The sequence below is a fragment of the Schistocerca americana genome, chromosome 8 (genome assembly GCF_021461395.2).
Source record: "Schistocerca americana isolate TAMUIC-IGC-003095 chromosome 8, iqSchAmer2.1, whole genome shotgun sequence".
Lineage (NCBI taxonomy): Eukaryota > Metazoa > Arthropoda > Insecta > Orthoptera > Acrididae > Schistocerca > Schistocerca americana.
The window spans coordinates 431,245,283-431,260,645 of NC_060126.1; the positions used below are offsets into that span (position 1 = coordinate 431,245,283).

Genomic DNA, 15,363 nt, shown 5'->3' on the forward strand with positions numbered 1-15,363 from the left:
CGCAGGGAGAAATGATCATCACGGTAAAATAAGAGAAATCATGGGTCACACAGAAAAAATTTAAGTGCTCGTTTTTCCCGCGCGCCGTTCGAGACTGGAAGGTAGAAGGACAGCTTGAAGGTGGCTCATTGAACCCTCTGCCAGGCACTTTCTTGTCGATAGCAGAGTAAACACGTAGATGTAGATGGAGACTTTTCGGACTGAAGACCACAAAAACAACTATATTTTCAAGGTGATAGTTTAAGCTTTATGACTATAGCTCCTACGATATGTTGCATTATTACTTGGCGATCGGCCAGCTTCCCTAAGGGACCGAGTAAATCTCTCTCAGAAGAGGCACCGTAATTGTTGGAATCGCATCGTTCTGGGCTACAAGCAGGCACGGAATCTGTCCCAGCAACATGTACACAAAGCCTCGGTTAGGACAGTCGTTAGCTGGAACACATTTTGACGACTTGGTTAACAGTCACAGTTCCCGCGGAGGACCCCAGTGTATCTGATGGCACAGTGGTGGAGACTGCCGGCGCGTCTGTGCGACCCGCAGCTACTCACGAGGTGTTGCTACGAAACACCCCTGCCGTGTGGCTGCCTATCAACTGCACACAGATGCAAAGCGCGACAGGCGCTACACTAGCGCGGCGATGAGTTGTTTGGAGGGGGCAGGCGGAGTGAAGGTCGTGTTCATTCATGCGCCTGCCTGTCTAGTCTCCCAGCCGCTTGCTCCGATTAGTGGCGGCCGCTGTTCGGTGCTGCTCTCTAGTGGCAGGCGAGTAAACGAGGTCGCCATGGCCTGCACACGATCTGCGTCTAGCCTGCTTTGTACTCAGGTAATTACGTGGTCCAATTTCTAAGCGTCACTTTGCACGATACACCGTTACGACTTGCAACGAGGCTGTTTGCAGAGTTTTAACTTAATTGATGTTTAAATGTGGCTTCATGCTGACGTTTTACAGATAAGTACACTTAACAGAAAACAATATTTAGTTTACAAACTGCCTATTGGCTTCTGTGTCGGGTTCTTCGGCCGAAGTTCATCTAATGATTTTACTGAAGTTTGGCCAGCACGAGTGGATGGCATTGTCAAAGCTTCACCCTCCATTGCCGGTGGTGAACTGGGGGGTGAAGCTTTGACAATGCCAGCCACTCGTGCTGGCGAAACTTCAGTAACATCATTAGACGAAGGTCGACCGAAGAACCCGAGACAGAAGCCAATAGGCGGTTTGTCAACAAGTGGCCACGAAAGCCTTAAACATTTTGTAATATTTAGTTTGATAACTCAAGTAAATACATACGGGGGATGTGCAAATTAATGTGAACACCTCTACTTACTTGTGAATGGTTTATTGATAAAGGGTTGGACCCCCGTTTGCTCGTAATACAGCTCCGATTCTTCTTGGAATACTGTCATATAATGATTGTACAGTCTTCAGTGGAACGTTATGCCACTCTTCGATCAGAACGTCTTCTAACTTCCTGTAATGACGAGGGAGGCGGAAATCTGTTCCGGAGTCTGCACTCCAATATCGCCCACAAGGGTTCGATAACGTTGAAGTGCGGGGATTGTGCTAGCCAGGGTAGACGCTGCACTTCAGTTGCATGCTCCTCATACCACGATTGTACTGTCCAGGCTGTGTGAGTGGATGCATTTTCGTCCTGAAATAGGGCATCATTCTTGGGAAACAACATTTGAATCATGGGGTGCACCTGATCACCGAAAATGTTCACATAATCGTTGGCTGTAAATGGCCTTGGCAGTAATGATGGGACGAGCAGAAAATCGTGATTCGGCTGCCCACACCGTTACACTTCCACCTCCATGCTTAACCGTTGGAATCAAGCAGACAGGATTGTAGGCTTCTTTTGGCGTCCTCCAGACGTAAACCCGGCTCGATGTTTGAAATAACGTAAACGTTGACTCGGCGGACCATATGACGTGTTCCCACTGATCAGCTGTCTAGGATTTATAATAATTTCGGTGTAGTAGCTCGTCCATGAATATTCGCTTTACGGAGTTCTTGGCGGACAGTGTCGATAGATACGGTGTCTCGAAGATAGCTATTGAGCTCTGCAATCACTTTACGCGCCGTAGTTTTGCGTATTTTTACGCAATACATGTTAGCGTACGACGATCTCTGTCATTTGGTTTTGATTTGCGCTCACTATTACGTTTACATGTTTTGTGTAGGCTGTCATGACTGTTGAGACAATTGCTCTTCATACATTCAATAAGTTCGCTGTCTTAGTTAATGATGCTCCAGCTAATCGGGCCCCCACAATCTGCCCTCTTTGGAACTCTGTTAGGTCTTTCATTGCACGTCGACATCGGCCTCTAAATGCAAATACGAAGTGTGCACTACTCGTTAACAACCCGCACTGAAGCCTAGTCCGTACTGAACGCTCACAATCCAGCACGACACGTGCTTACCTGCGTTTTTGACCGTCAGGTACAAACATCCCATTACTACCACTGTTCATATTATTTGCCTATCCTCTGTAATACTTTTGCGCTAAATAAAATAAACGTTTCTTAACGAATGTTCCCCTACATAACAGAAAAAGTTTCCCGGGAGGAACTTTTTCAGCTAATTTTGTTTGCTTTTGGTCAGCCAATTGAAGTCGCTGGGTGAATCGTGAATAACACGCGAATTTTTATGCCGCTCCTAATTACGAGGGCTATTCGGAAAATAAGGAACGATAGCTCGCAATATGGAAACCACAGTGAAAATCCGATGAGGCTTTGCACAGGTATGTTGAGCAGTGTCTCTGGTATGAGCGTAGATAGCGTCACATCGCTCTTCTCAATTGTGAGCGCACAGTGAGTGCGTAAAGATGCCTAGAATATAGTGTCTCACGCCAAGTGTGGGTGCCTGCCGAGAGATTTCGCCTGATTTGATGTAACTCCACAGAACTTAACTGTTATGCGTGTCCTTCTCCATGACAGTTCTCGGTCGCATGCTACAGGGGCAAAAGGACGCTCCTGCACCGTTTTCGATGGGAAGCGTTTGATCATCCACCATACAGCCTGGACATGGCTCCCTCCGATTTTCATCTCTGCTCAGATGAACCGCTGGCTACGAAGAAAACATTATAGCATAGACAACTTGTTGCAGTTCAACATAGAAAATTTTGACAGCAGTTTCCATTTCAGGACCGATCCTTTCTTACATTCCGAATAACCCTCGTACGTATTCTTTTCTTTGGGTCACACGCACGTGAAAAGTGTAAATCTTCACCAGTTCATTTTATCGTTACGTATCTTTGGAAGGGAAAGTTGAAAGTTGGAAGGAATATGAGGGCCTATAAACTCGAAGGCAATGTTGTAGAAAGGGACGAGAAAGTAGATAAAGATGAGATGGGAGATATGATAGTGTGAGAAGAATCCGACAGAGCACTGAAAGGCCCAAGCCATAACAATGTCACTGGAGCTGACGACATTCCGTCAGAACTGCTGATATCCTTGGGAGAGCCAGCCATTACTAAACTATTCCACCTTGTGTCCAACATGTATGAGACAGGGAAAATACCGCCAAACTTCAATAAGAATGTAATAATTTCAAGAAGATACTGACAGGTGTAAACATTACCGATCTATCAGCTTAACAAGTCATGTTTGCAAAATACTGACAGAAATTATTTACAGAAAAATGGAAAAACTGATAGAAGTCAACCTTGGGGAAGATCGGTTTGGGTTTGTGAGTAATGTCGGAACACACGAGGGAATACTGACCCTATGACTTGTGTTGGAAGATAGGTTTAAGGAAAGGCAAATGCACATCTATAGCATTTGTAGATTTGGGGAAAGGTATTAAAAGTGCCGAGTGAAATACTCTCCTTAAATTACTGAAGGGACAACACTCATTTAAATTTCTGAAGGAAACTGGGTAAAATAAAGGGAGTGAAAGGTTTTTTACAATTTGTACCGAAATTAGACAACAGTTGTAAGAGTCAGGGCAACGGAGTTGCCGTAGTGGGAACACCGGTTCTCGTCAGATCACCGAAGTTAAGCGCTGTCGGGCGTGGCTGGCACTTGGATGGGTGACCATCCAGACCGCCATGTGCTGTTGCCATTTTTCGGGGTGCACTCAGCCTTGTGTCGCCAATTGAGGAGCTACTCGACCGAATAGTAGCGGCTACGGTCAAAGAAAACCGTCATAACGACCGGGAGAGCGGTGTGCTGACCACACGCCCCTCCTATCCGCATCCTCAGCTGAGTATGGCACGGCGGTCGGATGGTCCCGATGGTCCACTTGTGGCCTGAAGACGGAGTGCTGCTGCTGCTGCTGCTGTAAGAGTCAGGGCGTATGAAAGGGAAACAGTAGCTGAGAAGGACGTGAAACACACCTGTAGCCTATGCCCAATGTTATCAGTCTGTACATTGAGCAACCTGTGACGGAAAGCAAGGAGAAATCCGGTAACTGAATTAAAGTTCAGCGTGAAGAAATAAAAACTGTGAGGTTCGCCGATGACATTGTAACTCGGGCAGTGACAGCAAAGGACGTAGAAGTGCAGTTGAACGGAATAGAAACTGTCTTGAAAGGAGGATACAAGATGAACACAAAAGCAAGCGCATTACATCAGGCGATTCTAAAAGAGTTAGATTAGGAAATGAAACTCTGAAAGTACACTAATGGCCATTAAAATTGATACACCACGAAGATGACATGCTACAGACGCGAAATTTAACCGACAGGAAGAAGATGCTGTGATGTGCAAATGATTAGCTTTTCAGAGCATTCACACAAGGTTGGGGCCGGTGGCGACACCTACAATGTGCTGACATGAGGAAAGTTTCCAACCGATTTCTCATACACAAACGGCAGTTGACCGACGTTGCCTGGTGAAACGTTGTTGTGATGCCTCGTGTAAGGAAGAGAAATGCGTACCATCACGTTTCCGACTTTGATAAAGGTCGGATTGTAGCCTATCGCGATTGCGGTTTATCGTATTGCGACATTGCTGCTTGCGTTGGTCGAGATCCAATGACTGTTAGCAGAATATGGAATCGGTAGGTTCAGGAGGGTAATACGGAACGCCGTGCTGGATCCCAACGGCCTCGTATCACTAGCAGTCGAGATGACAGGCATCTTTTCCACATGGCTGTAACGGATCGTGCACCCACGTCTCGATCCCTGAGTCAACAGATGGGGACGTTTGCAAGACAACAACCATCTGCACGAACAGTTCGACGACAACTGCAGCAGCATGGACTATCAGCTCGGAGACCATGGCTGCGGTTACCCTTGACGTTGCATCACATACAGGAGCGCCTGCGATGATTTACTCAACGACGAACCTGGGTGCACGAATGGCAAGACGTCATTATTTCGGATGAATCCAGGTTCTGTTTACAGCATTATGATGGTCACATCCGTGTTTGGCGACATCGCTGTGAACACACATTCGAAGCGTGTATTCGTCATCGCCATACTGGCTTATGACCCACCCGACGTGATGGTATGGGGTGCCATTGGTTACACGTCTCGGTCACCTCTTGTTCGCATTGATGGCATTTTGAACAGCAGACGTTACATTTCAGATGTGTTACGACCCGTGGCTCTACCCCTCATTCGATCCCTTCGAAACCCTACATTTCAGCAGCATAATGCACGAGCGCGTGTTGCAGGTCCCGTACGGGCGTTTCTGGATACAGAAAATGTTCGATTGCTGCCCTCTCCAGCACATTCTCCAGATCTCTCACGAATTGAAAACGTCAATGGTGGCCGAGAAACTAGCTCGTGACAATACGCTAGTCACAACTCTTGATGAACTGTGGCATCGTGTTGAAGTTACATGGGCAGCTGTACCTGTACACACCATCCAAGCTCTGTTTGACTCAATGCCCAAGCGTATCACGGCCGTTATTACGGCCAGAGGTGGTTGTTCTGGGTACTGATTTCTCAGGATCTATGCACCCAAATTGCAAGCAAATGTAATCACATGTCAGTTCTAGTATAATATGTTTGTCCAATGAATACACGTTTATCATCTGCATTTCGTGTTGGTGTAGCAATTTTAATGGCCAGTAGTGTAGTAGATAAGGTTTGCTAAAAGTAACTGATGAAGGCGTAATCAGAGAGGATATAACATGTAGAGTTGCAGTGCCAAGAAAAGCGTTTCTGAAGAACGGAAATTTGTTATCATATTAAGTTATGGGTTAGGAAGTCTTCTCTGGAGGTATTTGTGTGGAGCTTAGCCTAGTACGGAAGTGAAACGTGGTTGATGAGCAGATCAGACAAGAGGAAAACAGAAGCTTTCGAAATGTGAGTGCTGAAGATTAGATGGATAGATCACGTAACTAATGGGGAGGTACTGAACACAACTGGGGAGGAAAGGCATTTGTGGCACAAGCTGACTAGAAGAAGGGATCGGTTGGTAGGACACATTTGAGACATCAAGGGATCACCAATTTAGTACTGGAGGGAAGTGAGTGGGGGTAAAAATCGTAGAGGGAGACCAAGAGATGAAAATACTAAGCAGATTCAGAAGGATGTAAGTAGCAGTAGTTACTGGGAGATGAAGAGGCTTGCACAGGAAGGAGCAGCGTGGAGAGCTGCATAAAACAGTCTTCGGACTGAAGACCTGAACAACTGTATCTTTACATATTTCACTATATTAACATGTTTTAACTTTATGGCACATATAATTAAATGTTATTGCCTTTTTGCCCCGGGACCGATGACCAAGTTGTTTGGTCCCTTCCCCCTCCCCCCCCCCCCCTTTTAAACCAACCAACCAACTTTTCACCCTTTGTCATAGTACTGGGTGATCAAAAAGTCAGCATAAATTTGAAAACTGAATAAATCACGGAATAGTGTAGATAGAGAGGTACAAATCGACACACATGCTTGGAATGACATGGGGTTTTATTTGAACCAAAAAAATACAAAATTTAAAAAATGTCCGACAGATGGCGCTTCATCTGATCAGAATAGCAATAATTAGCATAACAAAGTAAGACAAAGCAAAGATGATGTTCTTTACAGGAAATGCTCAATATGTCCACCATCATTCCTCAACAATAGCTGTAGTCGAGGAATAATGTTGTGAACAGCACTGTAAAGCATGCCCGAAGTTATGGTGAGGCATTGGCGTCGGATGTTGTCTTTCAGCATCCCTAGAGATGTCGGTCGATCACGATACACTTGCGACTTCAGGTAACCCCAAAGCCAGTAATCGCACGGACTGAGGTCTGGGGACCTGGGAGGCCAAGCATGATTAAAGTGGCGGCTGAGCACTCGATCATCATCAAACGATGTGCGCAAGAGATCTTTCATGCGTCTAGCAATATGGGGTGGAGCACCATCCTGCATGAACATCGTACGTTCCAGCAGGTGTATATCAGTCAGGCTGGGGATAATGCGATTCTGTAAGATATCGGCGCACCTCTCGCCCGTCACGGTAGCAGTTACTGACGTTTTGCTGTCCAGCGCCATCTGTCGGACTTTTGTGAATTTTGTTTCTTTTTTTGTTCTAATAAAACCCCATGTCATTCCAAGCATGTATGTCAATTTTTACCTCTCTATCTACATTATTCCGTGGTTTTTTAAATTTTAAAATTTATACTGACTTTTTGAGCACCCGATACACTGTCTGACAATAAGAGGGAAGCACACAGAAAGGGAGTGGGAAACGAAATGAAATTTCACAGGTGGAGGTGGTGTGTAATGTTGTTGCAGCGATTACTAAATTGAATCAAATTTGTACACAGCTTGTAACGCCGGAAATGCATATCCTCCTATTTCCATCTATTGTACTGTAAATTTTTTCATTATTTTGTTACCTGAATATATGACATTTCTGTGTCTTTGTATATTGTAATTGTTTTACTATTTGTATATATATGCATTTATGTCGATGTATAATTGGTTTCTTTTGTGAATATTATTTGTATTTATACGGTGGGTCTGGCCTAGGGAAAACTATACTATCGAACGAATACATCGATAGGTCGTGTGGAGAACGAAAGTGTTTAGGATCTTTGGTAGTGAACTCTGCCGCGTGGAGCGCGGGCGGGGCAGAGAGAGTCTGGTTGGAGTAGTGCGGTTGAGCAGGTGTGTTGTGTGACGCTCCCGCGAGTTGCCGCGCTTTCGGGGTTTGGCAGCATGTAATTGCGCTCGACTTGCGATGATAGTTTCGGACATGGTGTCGCGGACGGGAACCATTAGCTGGCGCACATCAAGAGCCCGTTTCGTCTGGTGACCGTGTCGAGAAGAAGGCGCGCCAACATCCAGCTTCTGCAACAGCGACGGCCGACAATGAGTGACTGTCGCCACCTCCTCGATCGACGACTTCAAACCTTCAATCAACCAACAAGGAAGACTAAAAGCACGTAAAGTTTCAGAACTGTATGGCAGACCTCAGCTTTTCAAATTGTTCCTTTTGCCTCGCAAAATTACAGCAACTTAGCATGAACTTTTGTTGCTCATTGTCCCAATTGCATTACCAAGCAGGGTCCCTTCCTTTTCCGAAATGAACCCGAGTGTCGTTGAAATTCAAACGCCAGCATAATTCCATTTCACTGCTTTAATTTCAAAGTTCACTTTAAGTATTCATAGCTGGCTACAATACTTAGATTACACAAACACAAATTAATAAGAGTGCGAGTTTTGTTACCGTATTTTAGCTTACCTGTGACTGCAGCTCAGCTTGGTACGTACTAAATTTTACCATTGTTAATTGTTCAGAATCATTTAATTCAAGCTCAAAGTAAAATCTCTTATTTCTAAATTGCGTAGATTCAAGTTGCTTTTGAAATGATTGTTGAGGTAGTCCAAGACTAACCGTATTTTACTGAATTTCGATGTGCTTCAGAAAGAAAGCTCACTATTAACTTCAGTCACTAAATTAACTTTCGATTTTCCGGTTTTATTGATTCTTTTGCTAAATTAAGTCAGAGTGCAGCGAAAGTTATTACTTCTGACAAACTTTCAGTTTTCACACTACACGTGTCAACCGTCAGTTGCCACGCTTCTAGTGCTAATTATATGTGTAATTACCTTTCTTTTTCAGTTACTATAGTAATTGTCCTTAGTACTGGCGACCGTAATTTCCCTCAAATCTCAAATATCTAATTACCGCTAGTTAATTGTTAACGTAACGGCCGCACATTTACTTTCTTCATTAACTTTACCACTTTTCAAAATTAATTTCCACCAGTTTCATTTGCATTTTTCCTTTCATTTAGATGTAACCCTTTCCTCCCTCTTTACCGACAGATTAACTTCGGTGACGATTGCTTTTTCCCAAATTTCCATTAGGTACACGCGGTTTAATTTTTCACTGTCATTAAGGTCGATAAGTGAGGGGGAGGTTACACGTGGCGACCTGGTGACAGGACAATCTTCAGTTTTGAGGTTGTTCTGGACACGAATTTTGTATGGTGCAAATCTCGTAACAAAGTATTGGTTACGAACAGGTCGTTACGTCAGCGACATTAAGTAGTGGGAGTAAATCTAATTATATTTGAGATTTGGCATTTATATTGAAAATTATTAAAATGAGTGAAGGCAACAATTGCCAAAATTTGGTAGACTTTGATACGGAACAATCGGTCGAACAGTGGGAAACGCGCACCGCGGTACCCATTGTTCAGGGGCAGGCGGCAAGCAGGAAAGACGCGACCGCCGAAACGCAACAAAGAGTAGAAATGGAATTCCAAACTTTAGAAAATGTTTCGGAATCGGAAGTGAAAATCAAATCTGAATCCCTTGATGACGAATACGGGGGGACAATTAAAGAAGAAATCCTGTTGGATGACAGAAGTAAAAGATTAGTGGAAGAGATAATCAAATTCCCTCCACGGATTGACATTAGTATTGGTGTGAAAAAGGATCGTTTGCGGGAAGTAATGAAGCTAAAAGCCGATGCTCGCATACGTCGTCATGACGCTATAGCGCGTTTTGCTAAGTTTGCAATCAGAGACTTAGTACTTGTAAAAGCTCATGAGAAATCGAGCGAGTTAGACCATGAAATCTCTAAATTTAAGTTTGTTTATAATGGATCATATAAAGTCATTGGTATACCTCACACAAATGCTTATTGCTTAGAGTATCCAAGCTCTGGAAAACTATTAGGTATACGGAACATTGTAGACTTGAAATTGTACCAACCTAGGATCGATTAATACCACACAATGGGTAATTTATACAGTATGTAAAATAGAGTGTAAGATTTAACGATTTGCTAGATTGCCATGCTTTTGACTGACCAAGGTCATTAAAGAAGTAATTAATAAGTAATTAATTTTGATTAATCAATTTAATTTTAATCAATTTAATCATGATCTAATCAACTGAAAAATCCAAGCTGCTAGTTTAAGTTTTCAGCTGAGTCACAGTAGATTAAGGAATGTAAATATGATTTTGGAAATAGCTGTAAGATTTCATAAATATGTGATTTACTAGTCATTGCCGATGTACTTAAACGCTGTTTTAAGTTTCAGGCTAGTACATGCGTGTGATGATGGACAGTGTTGAGTTATCCACTGTGATAGTGTTTATGGACTCCTTGAGATTACTCGGGAGTGAGTTTTTCCGAAAGAATTCAGTGAAACGGACGTTCTGGAAACGCCGTCACAAGGGCGAGTGAGATCAAGCGTGCCACACACGCGGGCGCAACAATACTGGCGAGGCGAGCTGCTGTCGGCTCTTGTGCCGCTGTTGGCTCTTGTGCCGCTGTCGGCATTCTTTGTACTTGCGAGTACGGAAGGCGGAATTGTTTTTCTTCCTGGACAGCTGAAAGAATTCTGCTGTTAATATTAATGTTTTTGTCGATCGCTGCACATTATTTTCTTGTTTAGCGTTAAATAGATTCTCGTGACGAGAATATTAATTATGAAAAGGTTATATAAAATGTGTAGTCTATTTAATTATTTATTTGCGTATTTTGATCTACCTGCTTTTATGACCATGTACTCTGATTAATTTTGTAAATAGTATTCCATTTTTTGATAGTGTTACGGATTTTGACGATTTTGGAATAGCTAAACCATTTTCTATATCTTCTATGAATTTTAATATGTTGTCAACCTGTTTTATTTTGTGCAAGATGACAGAGTGGAATAAGATTAGGAGTCTCTCCACTCAATTATTATGGTCTAAAAATTGATTTATGGTTAATTAGACGAATGCTAAATTTTGTTGATGTTTTGAGCATATGCATTTCCGCTGTTTCTTTATTGGGACATTTTCTGAGTCTGTTTACGTTACACGAACATCCTCAGACAATGTTGGGCACGTGTAACGCCGGAAATGCATATCCTCCTATTTCCATCTATTGTACTGTAAATTTTTTCATTATTTTGTTACCTGAATATATGACATTTCTGTGTCTTTGTATATTGTAATTGTTTTACTATTTGTATATATATGCATTTATGTCGATGTATAATTGGTTTGTTTTATGAATATTATTTGTATTTATACGGTGGGTCTGGCCTAGGGAAAACTATACTATCGAACGAATACATCGATAGGTCGTGTGGAGAACGAAAGTGTTTAGGATCTTTGGTAGTGAACTCTGCCGCGTGGAGCGCGGGCGGGGCAGAGAGAGTCTGGCTGGGGTAGTGCGGTTGAGCAGGTGTGTTGTGTGACGCTCCCGCGAGTTGCCGCGCTTTCGGGGTTTGGCAGTATGTAATTGCGCTCGACTTGCGATGATAGTTTCGGACATGCTGTCGCGGACGGGAACCATTAGCTGGCGCACATCAAGAGCCCGTTTCGTCTGGTGACCGTGTCGAGAAGAAGGCGCGCCAACATCCAGCTTCTGCAACAGCGACGGCCGACAATGAGTGACTGTCGCCACCTCCTCGATCGACGACTTCAAACCTTCAATCAACCAACAAGGAAGACTAAAAGCACGTAAAGTTTCAGAACTGTATGGCAGACCTCAGCTTTTCAAATTGTTCCTTTTGCCTCGCAAAATTACAGCAACTTAGCATGAACTTTTGTTGCTCATTGTCCCAATTGCATTACCAAGCAGGGTCCCTTCCTTTTCCGAAATGAACCCGAGTGTCGTTGAAATTCAAACGCCAGCATAATTCCATTTCACTGCTTTAATTTCAAAGTTCACTTTAAGTATTCATAGCTGGCTACAATACTTAGATTACACAAACACAAATTAATAAGAGTGCGAGTTTTGTTACCGTATTTTAGCTTACCTGTGACTGCAGCTCAGCTTGGTACGTACTAAATTTTACCATTGTTAATTGTTCAGAATCATTTAAGTCAAGCTCAAAGTAAAATCTCTTATTTCTAAATTGCGTAGATTCAAGTTGCTTTTGAAATGATTGTTGAGGTAGTCCAAGACTAACCGTATTTTACTGAATTTCGATGTGCTTCAGAAAGAAAGCTCACTATTAACTTCAGTCACTAAATTAACTTTCGATTTTCCGGTTTTATTGATTCTTTTGCTAAATTAAGTCAGAGTGCAGCGAAAGTTATTACTTCTGACAAACTTTCAGTTTTCACACTACACGTGTCAACCTTCAGTTGCCACGCTTCTAGTGCTAATTATATGTGTAACTACCTTTCTTTTTCAGTTACTATAGTAATTGTCCTTAGGACTGGCGACCGTAATTTCCCCCAAATGTCAAATATCTAATTACCGCTAGTTAATTGTTAACGTAACGGCCGCACATTTACTTTCTTCATTAACTTTACCCCTTTTCAAAATTAATTTCCACCAGTTTCATTTGCATTTTTCCTTTCATTTAGATGTAACCCTTTCCTCCCTCTTTACCGACAGATTAACTTCGGTGACGATTGCTTTTTCCCAAATTTCCATTAGGTACACGTGGTTTAATTTTTCACTGTCATTAAGGTCGATAAGTGAGGGGGAGGTTACAAGCTTCTCAATATAAACCCACTTACCAGTATGACGTTGCCCCCCACCCTTCCCTCCCCGGCCTAGATACAGACACAGATTCCGTTGGGAAGGGGGCACCCTCGTCATTGTACCCTCTTCTGAGCCCAGCTGGACCCACAACTGTACCTGGTCCTTGTTATCCTGGATAATGGCACTGAGAAGGAGTTCACGCCCGGGCTGGTCTCACACATGATCTGTCAGGGCCACATGTGGAGAATATCGGCAGTCAGTGTGGGGTGGGGCGGGTTGGTCTCTCACTATCCTTTAAACGATCCGTCCCTCTATCTGGATAGGTTTCATCGTCTTCCCCTTCACTCTGCCATGGGAGATACTGCTTTAGCTGACAAACGGAGCGTTGACGAAAATTCGGCTAAATACCTACCACGGAAAGGCCACATAAATCTAGTCCATTCGTAGTAGCTGGGGATTCCTGCATGACTCGTTTGAAAGAAATGTCTAAAACTTCCTGTAAATTGGTTTGTTGTCTTTAAAACACAGAAAATGGCTGTCAAGTCCTTATTTAATATCCCGACATCAATTATGCAATCTTACTAACTGTTTCTGTTACAAGGTCACACCCTAAAGCAGCCAGAAGATATTTAGTCCGACCCGATACTTTGAACGTCCTAAACAGTCGCTGACCCACGACTGCTTGCGACTTAACGGATTCAGTCGTTCAGCATGCTTCTCGTAAAGAAGTACTCGCCATGAAGTCTCGTAATCTGCACGAGATACGCCACGCGGAGATTATGTACGACATGAAATGTCCACAATCCAATGTCTCGCAAAATAAACCACTCGCAAAGCTCAAACTTTCACAAAATACTCAGCAATGCAATCGCTTTTCGTCAACGACACGAGAACCGATCAAACGCGCGAATTGCTTGATTTTTGTGCAAATTTGATCAGCGCGGTATAATATACGTGTTTACCAGGAGACGGCTCCCGAGCGACTATATCGACTCGTAGGGCTAAGGCACAAGGCCACACTCAAACACGCGGGAAATGCTGAATTCCTATTGGCTAGTATGTCAAGCAGCCAACCACATCATGTCGAGCACTTCTACACTTGTGATATTTCTAATGCCAGCGAATCAGGTTACCACAGGTAATTTAGACTAAAAATCTCGTAATACCGAGACTAAAAGTATTTAATGAAAACATAATGCGATTCCTTTCCGCAAAACAAATTACTAATAAATGTAATAGTCAACGCCCCTTTTGGCTGCCTTTTACAAAATCAAGCTCACTCGGACATACGTTACAAATTCCCCTGTCGCACTATAAATTTCTCACGCTTACATTGTAAGTAGGCTATTTAGGTTCAAAATGGTTCAAATGGCTCTGAGCACTATGGGACTCAACTGCTGTGGTCATAAGTCCCCTAGAACTTAGAACTACTTAAACCTAACTAACCTAAGGACAGCACACAACACCCAGCCACACGAGGCAGAGAAAATCCCTGACCCCGCCGGGAATCGAAACCGGGGACCCGGGGCTATTTAGGTTTTTATGTTGGTAACGCCACGTAGCTCTCTGTATGAAAATCACTGACTGTGCTGTGTGCAGTCTGTGGCTGGTTTGCATTCTTGGAATATTTGCTATTGTAGTGTTGGGCAGTTGGATGTGAACAACGCGTAGCGTTGCGCAGTTGGAGGTGAGCCGCCAGCAGTGGTGGATGTGGGGAGAGGCAGGGCAGAATTTTGCGAGCGGACGATCTGGACGTGTGTCCATCACAAAGAGTAAACTTGTAAAACTGGATATATATATATAATGATGACTTTTGAACATTATTAAGATAAATACATTGTTCTCTATCAAAATATTTCGTTTGCTAACTATGTCTATGAGTAGTTAGTGCCTTCAGTAGTTATAATCTTTTATTTAGCTGGCACTATTGGCGCTCGCTGTATTGCAGTAGTTCGAGTAATTAAGATTTTTGTGAGGTAAGTGATTCATGAAAGGTATAGGTTATTGTTAGTCAGGGCCATTCTTTTGTAGGGATTATTGAAAGTCAGATTGCGTTGCGCTAAAAATACTGTGTGTCAGTTTAGTGTTGATCAGAATAAGTAAAGAGAGAAATGTCTGAGCAAGTTCAGTTTTGCTCGTCTGTTTGAAAATCAAATAACGTAAGAGGTTTATCAGCACAGTCATTTTAAACTTTCCAAAGGGGACGTTTCAACATTTACATAATTTTGATAAAATACGACATTCTCACTCTGTGTATGCCCTACATTCACTCTCTCAAAAAACACTCACACAACCAAATATGATGAAATAATAATTTTCCAGAGCACTTTTGATTACGCCAAAAATCTGTGGCAGTGAAGCAAAGAAAATTCGAGAAAACTGCACTATATGAACCTATCCTCTTCACTGTAGTTTCTTCCGCCCCTAGTAGCTGAGTGGTCAGCGCGATGGAATGTCATATCTGAAGGCCAGGGTTCGTTTCTCGGTTGGATCGGAGATTTTCTCCGCTCAGGGGCTGGGTGTTGTGTTGTC

At 43.1% G+C, this 15,363-nt stretch overlaps 1 pseudogene; it reads left to right on the plus strand.

The window, feature by feature from the left end:
• The first annotated feature begins 3,949 nt into the window (after positions 1-3,949).
• On the plus strand, positions 3,950-4,067 carry LOC124546380 (annotated as a pseudogene).
• The last annotated feature ends 11,296 nt before the right edge of the window (positions 4,068-15,363 follow it).